Source organism: Balaenoptera physalus, assembly GCF_965194825.1.
Source record: "Balaenoptera physalus genome assembly, chromosome: 14".
Taxonomy (NCBI): Eukaryota; Metazoa; Chordata; class Mammalia; order Artiodactyla; family Balaenopteridae; genus Balaenoptera; species Balaenoptera physalus.
The window spans coordinates 80540116-80559034 of NC_138893.1; the positions used below are offsets into that span (position 1 = coordinate 80540116).

Below are 18919 nucleotides of genomic sequence, written 5' to 3' on the forward strand. Positions count from 1 at the left end.
CTTCATCTTTCATCTTCCTTTTTCTGTCTTCGATTCATCTGCCAATCCCAATGCTTCTTTCCCCCATCATCCTAACTCTCCAGCACCTCAGTGAAACAGGAGTGATTTCAGATTTGCACTGCTTTCCCTAAATGGTTCCTGCCATGGAAACACCTGCCATCTTGACGATAGTTTCTTCTTTTCATTGCCATTGGCTGCTCTCTTCCCTTTGATTATTGATTTAAAAAAATCACAGCGATTTCCTCCTCTTCCTCCTCCCCTTCTCCAAGCATTTGCATCTTCCTGGCTCCCCATGACCACCTTTCTAGGATGGAGAGAGGACAGTCCGTCTTCATATGGTTGAGGACGCAGGTCCCAGGAGAAGACTCACCCAGCCCCATGTCCTTTTCCGTCACCATCCTCTCTTCCTGTTCAATGTTTCCTTAACGGTTCTCTGCCTTCCCTTCCCTCAGTCTTGCTTGGGTGTTGCTGATTTACATGCTTGTTTACGGTTTATGAGGAGGAATAAAATGTGCCAACTGCCAAGCCTCTCCCTTTTATGATGCGGGGTGTCGTGCTCACATCCGCTCTCCATTTACTCACCTTTAGGTAATCGCCTCATCTCATGCTAATAGTTTTATCCATCGAAAGTAGAGAAAAGCCCAGGCGCTTTCTTTTGCCTAAATTTAGAGAAGCAAATAAATAAATAAAGAGAAGTCTGAAAAATCTGAAACCTTTGGAGCCAAATTCCCTGTCCCTGTTTGCTATGTAAAGTATGGCTCATTTCTCTGATCTTGAGTAATAATAATTCTGAGGAGTTATACTGTTTTCATATGCTTCAAAGCTGTGTCAAAGTTTTGCTGCTTAAGGGTACTTCTTTCTTCTGTTGGCTCTTGGGTACCAAGATGACAGGTCTTCTGTACGAGGTGGAAGCTTCTTTAAGTCGTAGCCTTCAGCAAAACATCAAATTACCAAATCCAGGGTAACATACTTCTACACAAATGCCTTTCCTGTATATATATTATACCCTATATATTAAATACTTTAGTGTTACACGCTACATTTTATGTGCAATAGAAAGTGATGGTTTGAGGTAGCCTTGGGGGGACTTTTTTTCCACAAGCAGAAAAAGCTAGTATGTGCTGTAACAAGTATGGTTTTTACAGGACTTTCTGCCCGAAGGCCTTTGTAAATAAGTAATGATCAACAGATTGGCTGTGGGCTTTTGAAAAGCATGCCTGTGTCAGTTTGCATGATGGGGGAGAATTTTCAAAGTGGATCTTGCTTTCATTGCCTGTCGGAGAGGGGCTGAGGAAGGCAGTCATCCCGGGCTGGAGCTGTCTGCTCCGCGGTACATCAGAATTGCTAAACATGGGTCAGGCGGTGAGCTGAAACTTGCCAAGCTACAGAACTCGGGTTTCTGGTGTTGGTGGCTTTGGGCTGCTGCTATGGCCGTGGCTACTGTCACCAGGGCACTTTACCCCACCAGCCTACGACGACCTCGACTGCTGCTCAGCTGGAACAAGCTGTCCCATGACAAGTCAGAAAGCCTCAGACACTCCTCCTTCACCTTGACTTTCTGTGTTCCAGGTACTCTACAGACTCTGTCTGGTGTGGGAGCCAAGACAGGGTGTTGAGCCCTCTCTCTGTTACCCTTCATTTCCTGGGTAGGAACAAAGAGCCCATGGGCAATTTGGTTTGGTTTGAATCCCTGGCCCTGGCCGTGAGGTTGCCGGGGCTTATTTTTTCTAGCTCCCTCTTGCTAATTGACAGAAAACAGAGGGGTTCCTGTACCACCTTGAGGTTTCTCTGGGTCCTCCCCTGCAACATCTTCAAACACTCCCTTTCTACTGTACAGAAGATAGGACTCCCAGGTCCTGTTCCCTGTGACCTGAAACGTCCATAAAGGAGGCTAATGACTCGTTTGAAGTGGGTGTTTCGACACGAGTTTGTGGCTTGCTGCTTGAGCAGAATCAATCATTCCGAATGCGGGCAGGTTTTAGTGGCCTACGGGCAGTGATAGGAACAGTTCCAAGAGAAACCGAGAGCCCAGAATGGGCTGGGCTGGGCTTTAATTTACCACTGTGGCCTCTGCACATAAAACAGGCTCCTGCGTGAGGGGTCCTTGCAAGCCATCTGCCAGCAGGAAACGCTACAGGGACTCCGCACTAATGGTCTTTGTCTCCCCTTTGTTCTGGTAGCAGGTCTACCCTGGTTTTTAAGTGTCGCTTAACTCTCTGCGCAATCATTAGATGAACTGCCTCGCTTTGTGTGTCTGGATCCCGAGGCCGTATGTTTTGTAGTTACCCTGACACAGAAAACAACCCTCACAGCCAGACTGAGCCAAATGGTGAGTGTCTGTGCTCCAAGCCAGGGGTCTGTGTGTCATGATAGAGACCTTTGGCTTCAAATCCCACAAAGGAGCAGGCTGAGGAAGTAACCGGGGCCCTGTTATTCATCTCCCTGTTGGTCTCTTAACAGGGAATTATTTAAGGAGCCTCTCCTAGTTTTCCTCTAAAATCGCCATGCACCTATTGCCCCGTTCTCCCTACCCAGTGGGTTTGTGCCCTGTCAGAAAAGCTGTGTCTTCCTTCGGTTGTGAGGCTCTAGAGGGCAGGAACTTTGTCTCTGAATAACTAAGTCAAGGGTTCTTAATTTGGCGGCCCCCCAGACCCCATTGACTCTCTAGTGAAATCTGTCTAGAAAAACTCTAGGAAAAAGAAGGTTCATTGGACACCATTTTGACTCCAGTTGAAGGAGATCCTTGGATTCCTAAATCCCGGCCCCAGTTACTATCACATTTGGTTCTTCCCACAGCCACCTTCGAGTAGTTACCTTCACAGATGCTTTTTTGCTGCTGAGAATATGTCTTCAGTGGGTAGATGGTATGGGGGAGATGCCCAGGCTCCCACACTGTATCCTCACATGCAACCCGAAAGGTTATGCGTTTTAGCTGCCTGCTTCTATTTCTTTCCTCAGATTAATTCTCATCTGGGAAATGTTTAGAGAGAGCCTGCCGTACTCAAGATGTTGTGGAAGGTCTTTGAGGGGTGTAAAGTAAGATGGATTACACTCTTCAAATTACATGGGTTACATGTCTTCAAAATGCTCACGGTTTGATGGGGGAGACAGACAAGTATATACAGCAAAACGGAATAAGGACAGAGTAGAGACCTACCAGCATGGGCTGTGGGAGCAGAGGGTGCCCTCATCACCTCTGGTCTGGGAGGCTGAGCCTGGATTGTGAAGGATGAGGAAAATTCTCGCCTAATAGCACTAGCCACCCTTGTCCATTGTTTCCTAGGTGCCAGGCGTCATTCCAAGAGCGTTAGGCCTGTTAATTCATGGAATCCTAACTACAGCTCCAGGAGGAGGGATTGCTCTCTCGTCCATTTTACAGATAAGGAAGTTGAGTCACAGAGATATAAAGAGTAGCAAATCTAGTAAGTCTTACCTAATTGGGAAGATTTGAACCCAGATGGTTTGGTTTCCAAACCCATATTATTTACTGCTTCATTCTTCTGCCCGATGGGGGGAATAGGAAAGTGCTCAGGCCATTGCAAGTGACTTGATGTGGCTGGAGAAAGGCATTCTTAGAGTTGCATAACCGGAGTTGAAAATATGAGCATATTCTGGCACCCAGTCGTGAAGGCCTTTTCTGTCATAGGCCAAAACCATGCTGGTTTTTGAGGAGGCAGCGCCCTAACTTGTGTTTTGGGAGGATCACTGATGAAAGTGTAAGGACGGGTTTAGAACCCTCCATCAGGGCCTTCTGGAGACCCGTGGTGCCTTTGGGTACCAAACCGTTCGGGGTCTGCTTTAGAATAGTGGACCAGACGTGGGCTAAACAGTCTTCCCAAGAAGGACACACAGCATTCCTGACATAATGACAGTACCGCCGCTTCCCTCAGGTGCTAGAGGGGACTTGGTGTAAGGTACCACGGGCTATGAGGATTTACCCAGGATGTTTTGGGTGGACGCTTTACACAAAGAGATAGCCCCCAGCCAGGCTAGCAAGGATAACTGACAGCACTAAAAACAGATATTGAATGCTGTGAAAGGAGCTTCATGTCATAAGACCCAGGAAACATTAGATATTTGTTTTCTGAATCAGAGTGGAAATATGATTAGAGTAAAACAGATTATCCTCTTGGGCCCTAACTGACCATTAAATGAAATAAACTCATCTACTTGTTAAGTCCCAGCCTCTCCCTTCTGACGCATACCTCTCACAGGGTCTTTTTGTTAGGACTGCCAGCTTGAAAGGTTGTAGTAATAGAAAATGGCAAAGTGGCCTGAGCCCACTCAGAGTTGGGGACAGAATGCCACTCTCCCAATCTCTTTCGCTGGGCAGAATGAAGAAGGAAGGCCAGGACAGCTTAGCTAAGTAAATTCACCTCTTAATGCACAAACACATAGCAAATGACGGGCCCTCACGGGACTGCAGAAGAAAGAAGTGGTGGGTCTCGTCATCCCAAGGCTTGGTGGATTTGACACAGGCCCCTGGACACGTTGCATACACAGCAGAGGGTCATTATCCTGTCCCCTCATTTCAGAAGCATGTTGTCCGCTCTCCTCCAGGACTGAAGAACATGTCAGCTCTCCCGGCTCGTCTCCCAGATGTAAAGGCAGTAATTTCCTTCTTGCTCTGAGGACGGTGGCTATCTAGCAAGAGATGACATACTAGGGAGCAGCAGTTCTTGATTGTTTACTTGTTGGGCAGAAAAAAAAAAAAAAATGCAAGTAGAGAGATACAGAAAGTTTGGCCAGAGCGGCCTGAAGGTTTTCTCAAGGTGGCTCCAAGGTTGGCCATCTGGGGGAGATGGGGGTGGGGAGTAGGGGGCAGCTGCGTCTCAAGAGAGACGAGCATTACGTAGGACAGTGGAGGCAGCTTTGAAGGATGCGTTAGGGCAGAATCCCGAAGTCAGGATCCTTGCGACATAGCAGGAAATAGAATTCACCCAGAAATAAAATGCACCCAAGAAAGAAGCAGATCCGTTGAGTCAGAGCCATTTACGGTGCTGAAAACCTAAGTATGGGCCCTTTTGAGGAGACCACCTGAGACCCCCTCCAGTCTCCTGTGGCTGGTGCAGCCAGAGACCCATGCATGTGACCTGCTGCCCCTGAACGTTGCACTGAAGGACTTAGTTACTACCTGTGACGTTGTCTTCTGTGCAGTGGAAAAAGCGATGGGAAGCAAGGAGGGTGGAAAACTGAATTATAAGCATTGCACTTGATAAGAAAGAATATTTCATTTGCTTTTCTATGCTTGTTTATTTGCTGATTAGCTCTTGGAGGTAGACGTCAGCAAGAGAGAGTCATGTGCGTGGCTTCCAGATTAGGAATTTCTATCTAGTGTTGACACGGCCCCTCAAGTTCCAGAGAGTCACAGAGCGAGAGTCAGAGCAGGTGAGCTGGGTGCACTTTTGTCACCGGAGCTGCATTCTCCATTGGAATAGCAGGGCCAGGACTACAGTGGGGTGGGTGAGGTGCCTCCTTCAGTTTTTTTTTTTTTTTCCTCCTTCAGTTTTGCACCGAGGCCCCTCGATGGCCTCACTCTGATCCCGGCCTCGTTGAATAGAACCATAGCCTTCCGGTCCGTATGTTGCAAATCATTGCTAACTTTGGTAGGATTGCCTCAAACCACAAAGCCTCTCCATTTGGGCAAACCTTCACAGCAATGATCCTCAAATTTTAGCATGCATCAGAATCACCTAGAGCACCTTGTTGAAACAGAGCTTGATGCAGTAGGTCTGGGCTGGGCTGGAGAACTGCATTTCTCTCAAGCTCCCAGGTGATGCCGAGGCAGCTGGTGTGGGGTCATGCCTCGAGAACCACCGCTTACAGGAATCAGGGCAGTGGGAGGAGCTTCACGTGATGGGGACCCTTCTCACAGAAATGTTCAGCCCTGGCACTGGAGCACGAGACAGTTGTTAAGAACAACTGTGTTGACCGCATTGTACATCAGACATGAGTCCTGTCTGCTGAGCAGTTACAGCAGCTGGCCTCAGGCACATTCCAGGCAGCCTGACTGGTTAGAGACATACTACAGAGTCTCCCTTCCGATCGCGATGCCCTATTTCAAGTACTGTCCCTGTAAAGCGGAAAAACAGGGCAAGAGCCTTGATTGTTCCGCAAACAAATTGTTACAAGATATCAAAGGCGAAGAGGCTCTCACTGGACACTTTTTCTGGTCTGCATAGAGGGTCTGGGGAGTTTCTGTTGAATGATTAGAGATGTTCGGAGATCAGAGATCATTCATCAGCTTCTCTTGGTAGTTGGTTGTTTACTGGGTCCTCTGCTGGGTTCTGGAAATGTGTGGAAGAGTAAAATAGGAGTTCCCTGCCCTGAAGAAGATCACCGACTAATGGGTAAGATAGTTGTGCAAATTATTATCTCTGAAAGAGCATCTTACTTCTGTTAAGAGCTCCCAGGAGGGGAAAGCCATATCTGTCTCTGAGGTTATGGAGAAGGACAGCACAGGAGGAATATTTGAAGCAAACCGGGAGGCTTCAGAAGTGTTCTGGTACCCTTACTGTGGTGCCTGACATAACAGATACTCAGTAAAATCAGTCTTTGCCACTGGGGTGAAAGGCCTGCAGAGGCATGAGAAATTGCCCAATTTTATCAAGCCTCCCATTTCCCAGGGAGACTTCTGCAGAGTTGGCCTCAATCTAGATGGGACGCTTGTAATGATAGGAAAGGCCTTATCATGTGATGAGAAATGAGATCCTGAAAATCAAGCAAGGGAAAGGATGCAATTTTAAAACCATTTGGTAACTTTCGCCTTTCATACCTTTTGTTCGTCGGTTTGGTTTGGTTTGGTTACTTGTACTTTAGTGTAAATTTCTGAAGTCCAGCATTGAACCCACTGCCACACAAAAAAATTCGAATTTTCCTCCAAGGGGAACTGTGCTCTTTAAAATATAATGCCAGCTTCCTCCCAGCAGGTTTGCTAGAAAAGAGATTTGTGGTTTTGCTTTAGGCTGTTGTCCTCAAGGCAAGCTTTTTGTGTGTCTGCTGTAGCTGGGCATTTAGTTCACTTCCTGAGATTAATTGATGGCAAGCGGCATTCCTTGCTCTGCAAACCCTCAAAACAATGATCTTTTATTCTTTTTTTGGAGTCAGGCATGCTTAATATCTAGCTGCGGACTTTGGAGGTATGAGCTGAGATTCAAGAAGCATAGCTATGAAAAATTTAACTCACTGGGGCTCCTCGGTTGTTATAAAAACGTGGGTATTCCTAAATGGAGTCTTCAGATATTGGGACAAGACAAAAACTCACCCAGCCTTAGTTGATTATTGAGGCTCTCCTTAGCACGTTGTCCTGACAGGGGCTCATGGGGAAATTTTCTACTGATAATTCACACCAGCTGTGCATTTCATAAATGCCCGCCATGCTGCTTTTCTTTTTTGCAACGTAGGGGGCACTGTGGCTTGGGGCGCTGCAGTGGGGCATGAGCGCGATCCAGCTGCCTCCTGCAAGTGGGAGGGGGTGAGATGGGGGCCACGCTGCACTGACTTCCAGTTAAGAAGACCTCTCTGGGCAGAGCAGTGTTCTCTTCCCACTAACTGTCTTCTCCACATTAGTTATCCACTCCGTTTCCCATCTGTACCAGTGGGTGATAATAACAGAAATTACCTGTAAGTGTCATTGTGATGAGTAAATCACAAAATGTAGGTAAAAGTTTTAGCGCAGCAACATTTGTAAGAGCTCAACCCATGCTGGCTAGTCATCTTAGTAGCGACAGTAGTAGTAGTAGTAGTCTAGTAGTCAAGGTAATAGTAGGAGAAGCCCACACCTTTATTAGTGAACCACTCTCTGTTTCCTGTCTCCTTTCACCATCGTAACAGCTACAAATATATAAGTGAGTTCTAAGCAAAGTATAAAGAATGATAATAATAACAGTAGTTAACCTTTATTGAGGGCATGCTCTGTGTCAACTTCTGTGCTAAGTGCATGCCATGTCTTTTACTCAGGCAACCCTCAAAATGAATCCATTAACTAATGATGTTGTTTAACATTCCCATTTTACAGATGAAGAGACTGAGGCAAGGCACAATGTAGCAAGTAGTAGATGAGCCAAAACCTGATGAAAGACATTTTGGCTCTGGAGCCAGTATACTTAATCACTAAAGAAATACATGGTTTTCTGCCCTCAGTGATATCCACTTCCAAACACTCCCTTGGGAGGTCAACTCTCTTGGTTCCACTGAACAAATTAACTGGGTAGTGTCCGGGTTTCTTGTTTTCTTTGGTTGGACTGTCATAAGTATTGATCCTCAAATGCAAGTATAAGTTAAAGACTGGAGAGAAGTTCCCTTCCAGATAGAGCAGATCCAATTGTGTATGTATGTGACCCAAACTCTTTCATGAAGATACTGTGTCTTTCTGGTATGTTTCCATGTATTCCTAAACTGATGGCAGGATGCTTTTCTCCTTTAAATGAACAGCTGAGCCCTAAGGTGCAAGAAGGACAGCCAGGGTCATCAGTGGAGTGACATCTGGTACATTGTGCCCATTTTTCTTTAAGGTGCACTATTGTATTAATTTGCTCAGGCTGCCATAACAAAGTACTACAGACTGAATGTCTCAAACAACAGAAATTTATTTTCTCACGGTTCTGGAGGTTGGAAGTCCAAGATCAAGCTGTTGGCAGGGTTGGTTCCTTCTGAGGCCTCAAAGGAAGGATCTGTTTCAAGCCTCTCTCCTTGGCTGGTAGATGGCCATCTTCTCCCCGTGACTTCACATCATCTTCCCTCTGTACATGTTTGTGCCCAAATTTCCTCTTCTTATAAAGACGACAGTCATATTGGATTAGGGCCTACCCTAATGACCTCATCTGAACTGAATTACCTTTTTAAAGACCATATCTCAAGATACAGTTACAGTCTGAGATACTAAGAGTTAGGACTACAACATACAAATTTTATGGGGGGAGGGATACAATTCAGGCCATAACAACTACACAGCAGATACACTTCACCTCATAGTTTTACCCTAAAATAAGGCTTGTACGTTGGCTAAGTGGTAAGTGACAAATGAGCCTTGAATCAATTATGGTCCATTTTGGGGGAGGTGAGATTATCTTCTGAGTTGAGGAAATATATAAAATAGTTAAGATGTGAAAGGCAATATCTAGTATTGGGCCTCGGTTCCAACTAAATCTTTAAGGAGTTGCCCGAGAGCCTGTGAAAGTGATTCTCTTTGTCGTTTTGTAAACTGATAATGTTGGGAGGCTTTGTTCAGGGAGGTTTCTGATGGTCCTCCTTTCCTCCCCCAACCAAAGCACTATTGGTTGTTATGCTCAATGGCAAATGCTTGGGCTTTCTCCTATTAATATAAAGTCCAATTTAGAAGGAGAAGTCCCTGTAGACAAGTAGCCTAAGCCAGCCTGTGGCACTTAACATTGCTACAGGAACAGACACGGCAAAGAAATGTATCCTGTCTGGCCCATGTTGCTGAAGTCAATCACGTTCCAAGTTTCCTCCCAGACGTCTAGTGAATCTAGTTAATAAGGAGCAGTTCTAGTAATCAGTCTTCAATGCTTCTTATCTCCCATCTTTGCTCCCAAAACAACTTTTCTGTGCTTACTCCACGCCCTCCAGCCTTTTGATACCCAACAGTGGTTCAGTATTTCCAAAATCCTTCCAGCCAGCGCTCGTTCATTGAGAGAAGAGTGCTTAAAGGTCTTCCAGGCTCACCCAACATTTATAATGAAATTTATAATGAAATCCCCTCTATATTCACAGCTCCTCAGGAATGTCTCACATGATGAGAAATCCACTGCCTTGGGAAACAACTCACGTCATTTAAAAAATACCTTCCATTTGTATAACATTCTTCCTTTCTGGAAACTTGAGTTTGGCTCTGTCTAAATCCCTAGTCTGAGCTCCATTGGTCATATACTCAATCAGTCGAATCCATCTCTTCCACTTGACTCCCATCGCACATCTGAGGGCAGCTCAGGTCTTCTGTACCTCAGGTCAGGCAATACGACATCTCCAGCCATGGTTTTGGGTGCCTTTCTTTGGCTCTTTTCTTTTGGGCCTCAATCCTCTGAATGGCTCCTAGTGGATCATTACTGTAATATGCTGAGATTCCCCCTTACCTTTCAGGGCTCAGATCACAAGTTATCTTCTCTGCAAAGCCTTTCTTGGTGTTACTCAAATACCAGGCAATTGACAGCTTTCCTGGTGTTCTCAGACCACCTTGTACATTCACTTGGCTATAACACTTAATCACAGTGTATCACAACCCTTGATGGACATTTTCTCTCTCGCTCGCTGTATTGTAACTCTCTCTTTGACTAGGGACTGTGCCATCATCACTGCGGTATCCTCCATTCCCGGCACAGAAGAGGGGATTCATGTTTATTGATTGCTTTGCTGATTCAAGAAACCAAAGTTCAAATTTCAGGTACCATGGCTGATCAGAAACGGAAATATCTTTGTTCAGGGAGGTTTTTTGACAGTCTTCAGATCAGCCCCTTTTAGGAACATCCTGGATGACTTATATTTAAATGATCCGGGGCAGGCTGAGAGTCCGGCAGGAAGTACGGAGTGCAGCGTGGCTTACCACTGAGACTTGCCTGATGCTTCTGGATGTTCCAGTGCAAATCCTGGCTTACAGCCCTAGTGTCAGATGATACCTGGTGTACCCAAATCTCTACCCTAGTTAATGAGGCTTGACATTAAAAAGCTGTCTTTTTTTCTTTTCACTGAGGGACAATTGATCATCAGGCTTGTTTATTTACTTTTTTTTTTTTTCAGTAGGAAACATTTTTTTAAAATAGATCTTTATTGGAGTATAATTGCTTCACAATACTGTGTTAGTTTCCATCGCACAACAAAGTGAATCAGCCATATGCATACACATGTCCCCATGTCCCCTCCCTCTTGAGCCTCCCTCCCACCCTCCCTATCCCACCCCTCTAGGTCACCGCAAAGCACCAAGCTGATCTCTCTGTGCTATGCTGCTGCTTCCCACTAGCTATCTCTTTTACATTCGGTAATGTATATATGTCGATGCTACTCTCACTTTGCCCCAGCTTCCCCCTCCCACCCTGTGTCCTCAAGTCCATTCTCTATGTCTACATCTTTATTCCTGACCTGCAACTAGGTTCATCAGCACCATTTTTTTTTTTTTTTTTTGGTTCCATATATATGCGTTAGCATACAGTATTTGTTTTTCTCTTTTTGACTTACTTCAGTCTGTATGACAGACTCTAGGTCCATCCACCTCACTACAGATAACTCAATTTCCTTTCTTTTTATGGCTAAGTAGTATTCCATTGTATATATGTACCACATCTTCTTTATCCATTCATCTGTTGATGGACATTTAGGTTGGTTCCATGTCTTGGCTATTGTAAATAGTGCTGCAGTGAACAATGTGGTGCATGTCTCTTTTTGAATTGTGGTTTTCTCATGGTATATGCCCAGTAGTGGGATTGCTGGGTCATATGGTAGATCTGTTTTTAGTTTTTTAAGGAACCTCCATAATGTTTTCCATGGTGGTTGTATCAATTTACATTCCCACCAACAGTACAGGAGGGTTCCCTTTTCACCACACCCTTTCCAGCGTTTATTGTTTCTAGACTTTTTGATAATGGCCATTCTGACCGGCATGAAGTGATACCTCATTATAGTTTTGATTTGCATTTCTCTAATAATTAGTGTTGTTGAGCATCTTCTCATGTGCCTCTTGGCCGTCTGTATGTCTTCCTTGGTGAAATGTCTATTTATGTCTTCTGCCCATTTTTTAATTGGATTGTTTGTTTTTTTGATATTGAGCTCCATGAGCTGTTTGTATATTTTGGAGATTAATCCTTTGTTGTTTCATTTGCAAATATTTTCTCCCATTCTGAGGGTTGTCTTCTTGTCTTGTTTATGGTTTCCTTTGCTGTGCAAAAGCTTTTAAGTTTCATTAGGTCCCATTTGTTTATTTTTGTTTTTATTTCCATTTCTCTAGGAAGTGGGTCAAAAAGGATCTTGCTGTGATTTATGTCATAGAGTGTTCTGCCTGTGCTTTCCTCTAAGTGTTTTATAGTGTCTGGCATTACATTTAGGTCTTTAATCCATTTGGAGTTAATTTTTGTGTATGGTGATAGGGAGTGTTCTAATTTCATTCTTTTACATGTAGCTGTCCAGTTTTCCCAGCACCACTTATTGAAGAGGCTGTCTTCTCTCCATTTTATGTTCTTGCCTCCTTTGTCATAAATTAGGTGACCGTGTGTGCATGGGTTTATCTCTGGGCATTCTATCCTGTTCCATTGATCTATATTTCTGTTTCTGTGCCAGTACCATACTGTCTTGATTACTGTAGCTTTGTGGTATAGTTCAAAGTCAGGGAGCCTGATTCCTCCAACTCCGTTTTTCTTTCCCAAGATTGCTTTGGCTGTTCGAGGTCTTTTGGTTTCCATACAAATTGTAACATTTTTTGTTCTAATTCTGTGAAGAGTGCCATTGGTAGTTTGATAGGGATTGCATTGAATCTGTAGATTGCTTTGGGTAGTATAGTCATTTTCACAATATTGATTCTTCCAGTCCAAGAACATGGTATGGTATATTTCTCCATCTGTTTATGTCATCTTTGATTTCTTTCATCAGTGTTTTATAGTTTTCTGAGTACAAGTCTTTTGCCTCCTTAGGCAGGTTTATTCCTAGTTATTTTATTCTTTTTGTTGCAATGGTAAACGGGAGTGTTTCCTTAATTTCTCTTTCTGATTTTTTGTTGTTGGTATATAGGAATACCAGCGATTTCTGTGCATTAATTTTGTATTCTGCAACCTTACCAAATTCATTGATTAGTTCTAGTAGTTTTCTGGTGGCATCTTTAGGATTTTCTATGTATAGTATCATGTCATCTGCAAACAGTGACAGTTTTACTTCTTCTTTTCCAATTTGTATTCCTTTTATTTCTTTGTCTTCTCTGATTGCAATGGCTAGGACTTCCAAAACTATGTTGAATAAGAGTGGCGAGAGTGGGCATCCTTGTCTTGTTCCTGATCTTAGTGGAAATGTTTTCAGTTTTTCACCATTGAGAATGATGTTTGCTGTGGGTTTGCCATATATGGCCTTTATTATGTTGAGGTAGGTTCCCTCTGTGCCCATTTTCTGGAGAGTTTTGATCATAAATGGGTGTTGAATTTTGTCAGAAGCTTTTTCTGCATCTATTGAGATGATCATATGGTTTTTATTCCTTAATTTGTTAATGTGGTGTATCACATTGATTGATTTGAGTATATTGAAGAATCCTTGCATCCCTGGGATAAATCCCACTTGATCATGGTGTATGATCCGTTGTTGTTGGATTCTGTTTGCTAGTATTTTGTTCAGGAGTTTTGCATCTATGTTCATCAGTGATATTGGTCTGTAATTTTCTTTTTTTGTGATATCTTTTTCTGGTTTTTGCATCAGGGTGATGATGGCTTTGTAGAAATTATTTGGGAGTGTTTCTCCCTCTGCAATTTTTTGGAAGAGTTTGAGAAGGATCAGTGTTAGCTCTTCTCTAAATGTTTGATAGAATTTGCCTGTAAAGCTACCTAGTCCTGGACATTTGTTTGTTGGAAGATTTTTAATTACAGTTTCAATTTCATTACTTGTGATAGGTCTGTTTATATCTTCTAATTCTTCCTGGTTCAGTCTTGGAAAATTGTACCTTTCCAAGAATTTGTCCATTTCTTTGTGGTTGTCCATTTTATTGGTGTGTAGTTGTTTGTAGGAGTCTCTTATAATCCTTTGTATTTCTGCAGTGTCAGTTGTGATTTCTCCTTTTTCATTTCTAATTCTGTTGATTTGCATCCTCTCCCTTTTTTTCTTGATGAGTCTGGCTAATGGTTTATCAATTTTGTTTATCTTCTCAAAGAACCAGCTTTTAGTTTTATTGATCTTTGCTATTGTTTTCTTCATTTCTATTTCATGTATTTCTGCTCTGATCTTTATGATTTTTTTCCTTCTACTGACTTTGGGTTTTCTTTGTTCTTTCTCTAGTTGTTTTAAGTGTAGGGTTAGCTTGTTTATTTGCGATTTTTCTTGTTTCTTGAGGTGAGATTGAATTGCTATAAACTTCCCTCTTAGAACTGCTTTTGCTGCGTACCATAGGTTTTGGGTTGTCGTGTTTTCATTGCCATTTGTTTCTATGTATTTTTTTATTTCTTCTTTGATTTTTCCAGTGATCTCTTGGTTATTTAGTAGCACACCGTTTAGCCTCCATGTATTTGTGTTTTTTACATTTTTTTTCCTGTAACTGATTTCCAATCTCGTAGCGTTGCGGTCAGAAAAGTTGCTTGATATGATTTCAATTTTCTTAAATTTTCTGAGGCTTGATTTGTGACCCAAGGTGTGATCTATCCTGGAGAATGTTCCATGTGCACTTGAGAAGAATGTGTGTTCTGCCAGTTTTGGGTGGAATGTTCTATAAATATCAATTAAATCTATCTGGTCTATTGTGTCATTTAAAGCTTGTGTTTCCTTATTTATTTTCTGTTTGGATGATCTGCCCATTGGTGTAAGTGGGGTGTTAAAGTCCCTACTATTATTGTGTTACTGTCAATTTCTCCTTTCATGGTTGTTAGCATTTGCCATATGTATTGAGGTTCTCCTAACATTTATAATTGTTATATCTTTTTCTTGGATTGATCCTTTGATCATTATGTAATGTCCCTCCTTATCTCTTGTAACAGTCTTTATTTTAAAGTCTATTTTATCTGATATGAGTACTGCTACTCCAGCTTTCTTTTGATTTCCATTTGCATGGAATATCTTTTTCCACCCCTTCACTTTCAGTCTGTATGTGTCCCTAGGTCTGAAGTGGGTCCCTTGTAGACAGCATATATATGGGTCTTGTTTTTGTATCCATTCAGCCAGTCTGTGTCTTTTGGTTGGGGCATTTAATCCATTTACATTCAAGGTGATTATCGATATGTTTGTTCCTATTACCATTTCCTTAATTGTTTTGGGTTTGTTTTTGTGGGTCTCTTACTTCTCTTGTGTTTCTCGCCTAGAGAAGTTTCTTTAGCATTTGTTGTAAAGCTGGTTTGTTGGTGCTGAATTCTCTTAGTTTTTGCTTGTCTGAAAAGCTTTTGATTTCTCCGTCGAATCTGAATGAGATCATTGCTGGGTAGAGTAATCTTGGTTGTGGGTTTTTCTCTTTCATCACTTTATGTATATCCTACCACTCCCTTCTGGCCTGCAGAGTTTCTGCTGAAAAATCAGCTGATAACCTTATGGGGATTCCTTTGTATGTTATTTTTTGTTTTTCCCCTTGCTACTTTTAATATTTTTCTTTGAATTTAATTTGTGTTACTTTGATTAATATGTGTCTTGGTGTGTTTTTCCTAGGGTATATCCTGTATAGGACTCTCTGTGCTTCCTGGACTTGGGTGACTACTTCCTTTCCCATGTTAGGGAAGTTTTCGACTATAATCTCTTCAAATATTTTCTCAGACCTTTTCTTTTTCTCTTCTTTTTCTGAGACCCCTATAATTCGAATGTTGGTGTGTTTAGTGTTGTCCCAGAGGTCCCTGAGATTGTCTTCAATTCTTTTCAATCTTTTTTCTTTATTTTGCTCCTCAGCAGTTATTTCCACCATTTTGTCTTCCAGCTCACTTATTCGTTCTTCCGCCTCAGTTATTCTGTTATTGATTCCTTCTAGTGTATTTTTCATTTCAGTTATTGTGTTGTTCATCTCTGTTTGTTTGTACTTTAGTTCTTCTAGATCTTTGTTAAACATTTCTTGTATTTTCTAAATCTGTGCCTCCATTTTCCTTCCTAGATTCTGGATCATCTCTACTATCATTACTCTGAATTCTTTTTCAGATAGATTGCCTATTTCCTCTTCATTTATTTGGTCTTGTAGGTTTTTACCTTGCTTCTTCATCTGTGACATATTTTTTTGCCGTCTCACTTTTTTTTTTTTTTTTTAAATGAGTGGGGTTGTGTTCCTGTCTTACTGGTTGTTTGGCCTGAGGCTTCCAACACTGGAGTTTGTAAGCTGTTGGATAGATCTGGGTTTTGGTGCTGAGATGAGGACCTCCGTGAGACCTCACTCCAATGAATATTCCCTGGGGTCTGAGGTTCTCTGTTAGTCTAGTGGTTTGGACTCAGAGCTCCCACTGCAGGAGCTTCAGCCCGACCCCCGGCTCATGAACCAATATCCTGCAAGCTGTGTGGGGTGGTTAAAAAAAAAAAAGAAAGAAACAAAGTAAAAAATAAAATTAGACTAGGCAACTAATAGGTATGTTAGAAAGAATATAAAAATAAAAATATAGATAAATCAACAACTGGTAGGTACAGCAGTACCACAATAGTAAAAAAGAGGAGGAGGGAAAAGGAAAATTAAAAAAGGGGGAAAAGGCCTTGACTGTGGAGAGCGGGGCCTAAGCAAGGGTGAGGTTTGGGCGGTGGGCGGGGCCGATGCTTAGGACCCACTGGGCTGGAAAAGGCCCTGGGGGCTGTAGAGGGGTGAGGCTTAGGCTCAATGGAACAGCAGGGGCCCAGGCGTGCCCCCCACCCCTGGTCTCAGAGGGCGGGGGACCTCACCTGGGGGCCCAGCAGACTCCTTGGCCCGAGTGGGCGGGGCAGTCACCCTCTGCTCCTCTCCCACTCCTCCCGAGGGCCCCTCCTGCCTGCCTCTCCTGATCTCCCCGGCCTCAGGGGCGCCAATCTTGTCTGGCCTCCACTTCTCCTCCCCCCTCAGTCCCCCAGCGTCCTACCAGTTCACTTGGGGGTTCCTCCCGTCTCCTTGGGCGTCAGGGTCCTCCACCAGCAGCCGGCAGGTGCCCTAGTTGTGGGGAGACGCTAACTCGGCATCTTCCCACCTTATTTACTTTTCTAGGATGAGGGTTGGAGGCCAGAGTAACCAAGGGATGATTCCTTCCCAAAAATACAGGGAAACAAAATGTATCTTCTCTTCCTCAAAGCTTTTCTAGGATGAGGGTTGGAGGCCAGAGTAACCAAGGGATGATTCCTTCCCAAAAATACAGGGAAACAAAATGTATCTTCTCTCCCTCAAAGCACATATTTTCTGAAAGGAATTTTGGCCAGCTTACTACATCATTTGCCTGCTTACTAATATTATATGATTATAAATCCTGAATACACTGGGGGCAGGTCTCAGATCTCCCTGAGATAATACCTCCTCTCCAACCAATAAACAACCCGGCTCTGTATCTTAAGGGCAAATTTATTAAGGTCCTCTTCCAACTGAAATACATTCTTCTAGGTCTGGGAAGAAAGAGTCCATTCTCTTCATTTTCTCAGACCTCTTCTTTATGGTGGGTAGTGGATATCTATAGAACTCTTAAAGAGTCTTCAAGGACAAAAATACTCAAATTCGATCTTGCCCTGATCTGTGACCCATTCTTATCAGCAAGTGCCTTTTTATTTTAGCATTTTTGACTGAGCTCAGTATTTGAAAGGTGACCTGCTGGTTTACAACACCTCTCACATTCCAACAACCCAGCAACCGAGATGTTGTTCCGAGCTAACTGTTCTTCTCCTTTTAAGATCAGATATGACAGTTCCTATAGTAATCTAGCGTGTTCATTGAAGATAACTTTGCAGGATGGCTTCACATGATATTTGTCATTTGGTGTAGCCTAAAAGAAAATTCTCAGGAATAAATAAATGCAGTGAGAGTCTTCCCATCTTAAGTGGGATTGGAAGGCCTATTAGGAGGGCCATGGTAGAGATCCTGAAGACTTAATAATAGGTCTCTGGACCATGTAGGAGGGATTGCTATCCCACTGTCTTTGTTCTGAACATACAAATGAGAAATATCAGAGAAATTTCAGAGGAAGAAATACTAAGAACTAAATAAAGTTCACTCTTTAATGCTTGAAATAGATGGTTTAAAAGGTAAACTCACTTTACAGTAAATTTTGGAATTTCAACTTAGTTTTATTTTCTATCTTGAATTGACAAGATTATTCAGGGAAAATGGCTCCACTGCACAGATAGCCAACTATGCCTGGGACATTGTCCTAATTTTATGCAGTCATTCTTGTAGAAACCCAAATGCCTCCCTGAAAACAGAGGTGCAGAATCTCTATCAGAGATAGAATCTAGACAATGGATATGGGGCAAGATGCATTGTTGTATTTCTTATGCTGTAAGCTTGTTAGAGCTGCCTGATTCTATTGTAATTCTTGAGGTTATTGGTAAGGCTCTGCCCGTCCACTGGAGGGGAGGCCTCTGTAGAGGCATCTTTCTTTTCCACTAGTAAACAAGGCAAGAGAGGGTGACTGTAGCTCTGAGAATTCCAGACGAGTTTATTAAGATGCCTCTGAGCTTGAGGCTCTCATCTAAGGAGTGTGGCAGTTGGGAGGTGAAGGTAGGGGTCGGGGAGAGCATCATTGGACAGTTAGTGCAAATACAGTTGTCAAGGCAAGGAGAGAGGGTGTTGTTTAGTATTGAAATCATGTATTCCAGATGCGGGCATTTGGTAGTCAATCTGCTCTGAAGTGACATGCTGCTGAATCTTTAAAGGGCTTCAGCCAGGGAGAGCAAAATCTGATTGGGCAAATCGCTAAAATATTTAAAGTGCAGCCTGTTAAAGCTTTTACTGCGAAGAGCATCACGTCAGAAGTTGTAGTCAGAAAGAGCGAGTAATTGGCTTTCCATCCTCATGCCAGTCAGTCAGCGTGAGGCTCTATTCCTATTCCTTCCTCTTCATTGACAATGCTTATAACAACACTTCAGGGTGTGTGCATGTGTGTGTGTCTCATGGAGAGATTGGATAGCTGGTAGAATGAGAATAGAAGGAGTGAGACATCCATAAGAAGGGAGACTGAATCCACAAAATGATGTGAAGTCCATTTTAGAAAAAGGGGAACGGGAGAGAAAGGCAGAATTACTACCTGACAAAGGTCACCTGCATGTCCAGGAGGTGGTGGTGGTTTGAGATAGTTATCTTTCAAAGGATGGGTTCTGCAAG

The 18919-nt window shown here is 43.0% G+C and overlaps 1 protein-coding gene across 12 annotated transcripts in view; it reads left to right on the forward strand.

The window, feature by feature from the left end:
- KCNMA1 (potassium calcium-activated channel subfamily M alpha 1) overlaps nt 1-18919 on the forward strand; it is a 751400-nt gene that overhangs the window by 651695 nt on the left and 80786 nt on the right. The window lies entirely within an intron of this gene.